Below are 9,182 nucleotides of genomic sequence, written 5' to 3'. Positions count from 1 at the left end.
GATTATTTAAGTCAAATTTCTTGCAAATTTGGCACTGGCGAACCATATTTTATAGTTCTTGAACAGAAAAAGTCAATAAAATAAACACTTAAGGACTACAAACTAAGAAAATGCGTTAATACAGCCGGGGACATAGCGGCATCAAAGCTTTACCGCACACTTGCCACGCGTACTACAAGGTAATAAATGAATGAATAGGCTCCCTCGCCTCTAATCGGTGTTATCATATTGTAAAGAACTTATCCTTTTTAAACAGTATCCGACTTATAATTTAGTAGTATAAGGACTATTTAATACATCTATGGAATATTAAAACCTACTTTATTAAACTGTAGTATTAATATCTCAATATATGTGTATGACAAGAAAAAAAATATTGATAATATTAAAGACGTGACAACATAGGCTGGATGAGGAAGGCTCGGTCGACTGTACCCAGAAGTAAACATGTGTACAAAAAAGGTTGTTTGTCCCCGTTGAGATGTAAATAGTGTAGTCTATATTTTATTTTAAGTCTATGGTATAAACAAATTAGCTGCTGACGAAAATACCGAAAGCTAAATCGATCAAGAACACGCCACTGGGGGATTATTATTAGTCTAGTGGGCCTCTATAATCCCTGAAATTTTGATCTTGTTAGTATACGCAGTTTTCGAGAAAATCGGAAAAACGGTATAAACAAATTAGCTGCTGACGAAAATACCGAAAACTAAATCGATCAAGAACACGCACCTGGGGGATTATTATTAGTCTAGTTGGACTCTATAATCCCTGAAATTTTGATCTTGTTAGTATACGTAGTTTTCGAGGAAATCGGAAAAACGTTATAAACAAATTGGCTGCTGACGAAAATACCGAAAACTAAATCGATCAAGAACACGCCACTGGGGGATTATTATTAGTCTAGTGGACCCCTATAATCCCTGAAATTTTGATCTTGTTAGTATACGCACTTTTCGAGAAAATCGGAAAAACGGTATAAACAAATTAGCTGCTGACGAAAATACCGAAAACTAAATCGATCAAGAACACGCGACTGGGTGATTATTATTAGTCTAGTGGACCCCTATAATCCCTGAAATTTTGATCTTGTTAGTATACGCAGTTTTCGAGAAAATCGGAAAAACGTTATAAACAAACTGGTTGTGACGAAAATACCGAAAACTATATCGATCAAGAACACGCCGCTGGGTGATTATTATTAGTCTAGTGGACCCCTATAATCCCTGAAATTTTGATCTTGTTAGTATACGTAGTTTTCGAGAAAATCGGAAAAACGGTATAAACAAATTAGCTGCTGACGAAAATACCGAAAACTAAATCGATCAAGAACACGCCACTGGGTGATTATTATTAGTCTAGTGGACCCCTATAATCCCTGAAATTTTGATCTTGTTAGTATACGTATAGTTTTCGAGAAAATCGGAAAAACGTTATAAACAAATCGGCTGCTGACGAAAATACCGAAAACTAAATCGATCAAGAACATGCCACTGGGTGATTATTATTAGTCTAGTGGATCCCTATAATCCCTGAAATTTTGATCTTGTTAGTATACGCAGTTTTCGAGAAAATCGGAAAAACGGTATAAACAAATTAGCTGCTGACGAAAATACCGAAAACTAAATCGATCAAGAACACGCCACTGGGTGATTATTATTAGTCTAGTGGACCCCTATAATCCCTGAAATTTTGATCTTGATAGTATACGCAGTTTTCGAGAAAATCGGAAAAACGATATAAACAAATTAGCTGCTGACGAAAATACCGAAAACTAAGTCCATCAATAGAGAACAAGGGCATATGGTCGAGTCGGCCGCTGCTGGCACGTATACGTAGACAATGCCCATTAAAAGCAAAAGAATAATCCTTAATGAAGGCAAAACTTGAGTACAAAATGATGGAAAACTTAAAACGTCACATTACTATTATTTCCATATTCAGGGTTTACTAGAAATATGCAACAGACCATGGTGCGATTTTACAGTATTAGCACAAAATAATATCTATATTCAAAGAGTTTATAGGAGCAAAGAGTTTTGGCTTAATTTACTTCCAAAATTAAAAGAACTTTATTTATTTTATTATATACCGTTTTTAGTAAAACCAAACAATAAATTATCCCATAAAGAAGCGTAGATGGACAATGATAAATAAAATTATATTTTTAAATAACAAATTGATCAACGACACAGTATTTTACAAATCGTTACGATGTGGTAGAGATTATGTAGTAGCTACATACAATTTTAATCTCAATATAAATGAATTTATAAATCTAATTTTTTCTTTGACCTTTTGTATATTTATTTGGGATTTATTCTTGGTTTTAGGCCAGTAATTTAAAACATAATAATTAAAAGTTGTTTTTATTTCTTACGTACGTTTCGACCATTCTTAGGTCTTCTTCAGAAAATTATAATTATTATCAAATACATATACACATAACAATATAAAATCACTATAAAATTTAATTAAGTATTACACATAACATATTAAAAACAAACAACCACATTACTAGTACATGTCAGGCTCTAAAAAAAATGATGAAAAGAAATGATTTTTTTTAGAGTCTGACATGTATTAGTAATGCGGTTGTTTGTTTTTAATATGTTATGTGTAATACCCTTGTTTATATATTAATAGTTAGTCAATGTGCCTGTATAAGTCGATGCTGCCAACTGGTGGCAGAAATTAAAACGTAAAAAGGGGCGGAGACTATTGAATTTGGCAAAGAAGTAGGGACTAGGAATTCTTCGAATTTAATTCTCGGTAAAGAATAAAAAATAATCTATAACAAAAAACAATTACAGCAAATTCATTTCTTCAAAAAAAAATATTACATTTTTTATTTTTGGACATGGATTTACTATTTATTTGATTTTATGGCCACTTGTTGAATACTATAGTAAGTATTATGTGGGTATATAAATGTTTATTATTTTTTATGATGGATAATTAAAAGAATTTAATATGAACTATACTACTACGTCACAACTAATTTTGTAAAAAGTGTGGCGGATTTAACATAATGTTTTTTTAAATATGGCAACATCCTATTTATTTTAGATTCTGCGTAAAATTCTATTACTTTTTTTACATATTACTGTATAATAGTGTAACCTAAAACTAGTTTTATAATATTTCAATTGAAGAAAAAATATTAAATTTTTTTTTTTTTTTTTTTTTTTTTTTTTTTTTCTAGAATTAATTTAATATATATATATTTTTGAATTGTATTTAAATAGAAAAAATATCTTTTTTTTTTTTTTTTTTTTTTTTTTTTTTTTTTTTTTTTTTTTTTTTTTTTTTTTTTTTTTTCAGATAAAGAAATTAAATTCAGGGGTTTACCAAATTCTGGAATGTTAGTGGTGCTCTTGACACAAAATCGAGATTGGTTATTATTCGTTAATAGTTTCGGTCTTCCTGTTTCACCGAAAAAAAACAACTTTTGAAAAAAAAATTTGATTTTTTACAATAGTACCCTCGATATTTTTTTATACTTTATTTGATAGAAAATGACATTCTAGTCTCTGAGAATGACATATAATAATAATCAACTTTTGACTCAATTAAAATTTCTAAATTCAATCTAGTGTCATGGCTATTAAAACCATTAATTTTTTAATCACCAGGAGCTTCGAAAAAAGTGTGATTTGATCGACATCTAACAATATTTTGTCTCTTTTCCTTTTTGTAATTTTACAAGCCCAAATAGGTAATTTGGTGCCACACACTATCTCTAGTCAAACTATCGTTACCTTTACGACCGGTTACATGTTGTTTTTTTTTTTTTTTTTTTTTTTTAATTTAAAATACTATTTTTTAGCTCATAAATATAAAGTTGACATTAAAATTATTCTATTCACAGCTCCATATTCTGGCCTCAAATAAAGTAAAAAAAATACCGACGGTACCATTTAAAATCAAAAGTTGTTGTAATTTTCGGTGAAACAAAGAAATAACGAAACTAATGAATACGTCAAATCAAGCCACTTTGAAACACCCAGTATATAATTTTTCTGATAGATTTTACAAATTTCTTCAATTTCTATTAATAATTTTTTTTTTTTTTTTTTATATATAATTTACTTTAATGCTTAATAATAATAATTTTTGTTTTGTCATGAAAACTTGTTACCATAAAATTAATAAATGAAATATAAAGAAAGGATTTTTTTTTAAAAATTGAAAAATTCAGAACAGATTGCAAGCTGTGTAGAGTGTATAGATGTACTTAATACACTTTCTTAACAAATGTTAAAAGGTTTTGTAAAATCACTACAGAGAAAAATAATAATATTATATTTTTTTTTTTTTAAATATATTTTGAACACAGTGTAGCATCTAACTCCAAGTATTTTTACATATATCTTTTTTCTTCACCTCTGTAAAACACTCTTACCAAATTTGTGTAGCCCAACTTCGGAAACAACCGACAATTATGTAACATAGGAATAATTTTTTTGCAAATACTAACTGTAATCGAAATTGTGCTATATTTTATAGAAAATTGTGTCTTTTAAATAAATCCAAAAAAAAAAAAAATTATTACATTTTTAAATCCAATCTAACTGATTTTTACAACAACCGATTCCGACGCTCGAAAACCAACAAGTTCCGACATTCCATTCTTTTTTCCCCAGCCTACTCTTTACTCCGCTACTCCCAAACATTCGCCGGCACGGGGTGCCAGGCACGGAGACGGCGTGACGTTGACTGCCTCCTCGCAAGGATCATAGGCGTCGATAACATTCGGCCCTTCCTGACTTAAGAGGGTCCTCACTCCTCTGGATCACATCTAAAAGAGCAAAAATAATCAGGACCTTTTAAATGGCATTTTTTAAATGCTTTGAAATAAAATATTTGTTAGAATGTTTACTGCTCATACTAGACAATTGATACAAAACCAATTGGCAAAACCTTATCAGCTAATTGTTACCATTATTACAAAAACACACTAAGGAGAAACAAATCAGAATCGTTTAAGAGGACATTTTTTTAAAAGCTAAAATAAAATATATGTTTTTTTTTTTTTTTTTTTTTTTTTTTTATTAGTTTTTTTTTAGCTATATCTTTATCAGCTAATTGTTACTATTATCTTAACACACTAAAAGGAGAAACATAATCAGAATTGTTTAAAGGACATTTTTAAATGCTGAAATAAAAAATATATGTTAGATTGGTCACTGCTCATACTGGAGGTACGTCTTATTTGCTACTTAAATGAATGAAAATAAATATCTCGTAACTCACTCAGAAACAATACTCAAAAACTCACCCGATGAGCCAAATAAATTATTCAGGGACTAAAAGAAAATTTCAAGGTAAAAATAAACGAATTGCCAGTATATTGGTGTTACACGCAATCTGCAGCTTGCGTGCAACAATTTAAGATTAAATCTTAAAATCCTAGTCTAAGTCTAAAATCTAGAAATCTAAGCAAGATTTTTGCCTATTCCAGCCACTGGAAGAGAGAGCAATCCGGGTCGAACTAACCAGACCGAATACCGGGACTCATCCCTATTCGCAAGTCTTGTCCGCCCTACTCACAAAGCGCCCAGGTGGTAAACTCGTACCTTAGTAACCACCACACGCCTTTTCCAGCTATCACACTAACGTATACCTTGAAGAAGAGAGTACCGGGTAGAACTAACACTACTCCTTTTTCCTATCCCAACACAGGTCTGAATCTACCATAACCAAAGCCATAGCTTGCCATACCTAGCTATTCCACAGTACTTGTTCTGTAACCTTGCATGCCATTCTAGGATGTTTCTAACTTCATATCAACCAATCCTCAGCTTAGAAATTCAAATGAACCTTTCTACCTTGGAGATTGATTGGATCTTATTAGCTGTGTCGAAGTGATCCTTTGCAGATCCTTAGTAGATCTAACGCTCATTATAGTTCGCTACGCATCCAATTTTTTTTATTCCGCTTGATATTTCGCATAATTCGCTACTCATTTACGCTGAAACTCGCTAACGCCGACTTTATCATTTACGCCCGGAAGGATAAACGCAACTTGTCCAGATACGCTCATTTTGCTCCTAGTGCTTAGATTCCACACAATCCAAACCAAATGTTTGAAACATTTTCAACCTAGATATCGTCATGCAAGTCGTTACACATGCTAGAGATTATGATGCCTCTCTACTTGTCCCATTCCACGTGGATGTCAAACAGTATTTAGGTAGTGAGATATGGCTTGTTTATATTGAAAGTATTCGTTTTCTTTAGGTAAAAGGGTATCCATAAATAATTACTTTATTCGGGGTTGTAAACTCATATATTAACGTCACATAAAGATTTAAGTACATACAAGGTAACAGTTTATGTATTTTATATAAGATTAAGATAATAATCAGTTTGCTGGATTTTATCAATTAGCTTCAGTAAGACATTTTTGTTAGAAACTAGTTTAAACATCTTTTTGCAAACAAGCCATGTTATTTTCGAGAATATTTATTTTATGTCGTGCTTTATTAGTTTGTTTTCAGAGATATCTACGGCGTGTTGTGAAATCTACTATATAATAGTACTCTGACGCCTAGACTTTTACCCATCTGGACATTTACATTTGGCTAATTACAAGAAATTAACCTTTTATTAAAAAGTAGCCCTGTGTACTTTAATACACGCTTCGTTCTCATCTTCTACAAAATTTTACACAACTATTTTAACACTCACAATGTGTCAATATATTACAACACTACTCGAAGGGTTATTTGCTATTAAATATGGCGTATACGAAGAATAAAGTTCTTGAAATACTGGTGGCAGATTAGGCTAAAACTTCTGAAATATAATGAGAATTGGATTTAAAGTATATTATAATAATTGAAAAACTAATGTAATAGGTACTTATAAATTACTCATGAATTTGACATAATTCTCAAGTGAATTTTCAAAGCGTGAAGTTCGGAACCTATTTAACTTTTCTACAACCATGTATTTGTTAACTACATACCTAAATAGGTACAGAACAAAATAACTTTCTTAATGACTACATTAAAAACAGCATCTTAAAATGAATTTTCAAATATTAGATATATTAGATTAGGAATTATTAGATATTATTAGATCGTACAATGAGAATACTAGAAGATAGAAGATGTCTATAATAAATTAATATTCCTTAATAAACGTTTTATTTCATAAATGTTCAACTTTAAAATTTTACATATCTACTATTTCTCTCTTGTATTTCTAATCACTAAAGATAATTACCAAGTACATTCATGTAACACCTAGTATATTTCTGATATAGCAATACTAGACTACCTAAAGTTGAAAGTTTCAGTAAAATGTAAGAAAAATTATAATTATATTTAAAATATTAATAATATCTATAACTAAACTTAAAAGTAAAAATAAGTAATAATAAGTAAAATGGGTATAATTAAAAATGTATATATGAAAAATATAAATTATGCATGTCTAAACTGAAACAATCGATAGTAAGAAACTTCTGAAAACTGAAAAACTTTGAAGATTTTTTACGCCTCACATAAAGTCTTGAATAATACACCCATAATACATGTCACTTGATATATTTTTTTATTTACCTAATAAACAATAAAATTATTAATTTATAAAAAAAAAAATTTGTTTTAATATTTTTTAATTAAAAAGCTCAACAAAATATTTTCAACGCACAAAAATAAAAATAATGTTTGAAAACCATTTCCCACGTTTCGGCAGTCAAAGTTTAATAAGAATAAAATACTTACATATTCAACATAACTAATATACTAAATAACACATAACTCTAGAAATTTTATTCCTCAGGAGGACAATAGATAGATATTTATTTAACTTTTAATTTTAACAATAAAATTTTTACTTTTTTACCTAAAAATCACGAATGTTTATGCTGAGGTTCACTTAATACATCTTCTTTCTCAAGCGAAATCGGCCATATCAACCGACTACGGTAGCGACCTCTCTTCGAGACCTCTTGAACCACGAGGCGATTCATATCACCGAAATCCGAAAAATTACTTTAAACCAGCTTTAAACTCAAATCTATCTCCATGACAACAATTTTACTGTATAAAAAATACTATCTTAGAATTTATCTCATAATTACCTTAGAATTTATCTCGATTTTTTTCTAGCCATTTTAAAATACCTTTCAGAAGAGATTTGTTCAGATAATGTGTTGGCTCACTATCTTTTCCTGTTATCTTCCGAGTCTGTAACTTGTAGGGGTGATATGACGCTTAATTCTTTCCAGCACTGCATTTTTTTCGCTATTACCTTCGAGCACTAGAGCTAGCAGAATGATCCCTCGGGTTTTCTTTTCGCGCTTCGCCGATCCGAAGACGATATCCTAAATCCGACGCAACGGGTACCCGTATCTGAGACAACCGAATAGATCCTTGAAACCGACGCATTTACGAAACGATATGGTCAAAGGTCAAAGTCAAGTCAGTAGTCGTCAGTAAGTCAGAAATACGCCGTTACGTGTGGCCTAAGAACGCTGGATTAAACTCATGCCCGCTTCTGATGCTTAATCGAAATTATTATATATTTTATAGAATTTTTTTTTTTTTTTTTTTTTTTTTTTTTTATATTTTTAAATCAATCTAGCAATTTTTACAACAACCGATTCCGACGCTCGAAAACCAACAAGTTCCGACATTCCATTCTTTTTTCCCCAGCCTACTCTTTACTCCGCTACTCCCAAACATTCGCCGGCACGGGGTGCCAGGCACGGAGACGGCGTGACGTTGACTGCCTCCTCGCAAGGATCATAGGCGTCGATAACATAACGTTATTTATAAAAAAAAGTTATAGAATTTTAGGCAGAATTGAAAATAAAATAAAAGTTATAAATAAGAGTTTTGCATTAAAAAACATGTTACATTATATCCGCCACATTTTTTGAAGCACCCATTATACTCAAAAATTATATTTGAACTGTGTCTCTTAAGATTCTCTATGCCCTTTTTTTGAATTCCCAAAACAAACGAGATAAGTAACTTTATTTATTTGCATCTCATTTTATATATTTCGGAAGAATCAATCAGGTATCTTATTTTTATAATTATTAGAAATAAATCAGTTTAAAGGATAAGGGATATATGTAAGTGTATACCATACGATATAAAAAACGGCGTCAGTGGTGGCTTGAAATGAATATCGATGTCATATATTTGTACGTAAACAAATAG

The sequence above is a fragment of the Sitophilus oryzae genome, unplaced genomic scaffold, assembly GCF_002938485.1.
Source record: "Sitophilus oryzae breed Bouriz unplaced genomic scaffold, Soryzae_2.0 scaffold_1011_pilon_pilon, whole genome shotgun sequence".
NCBI classification, from domain to species: domain Eukaryota; kingdom Metazoa; phylum Arthropoda; class Insecta; order Coleoptera; family Curculionidae; genus Sitophilus; species Sitophilus oryzae.
Note: the sequence above shows the minus strand (reverse complement) of the source record.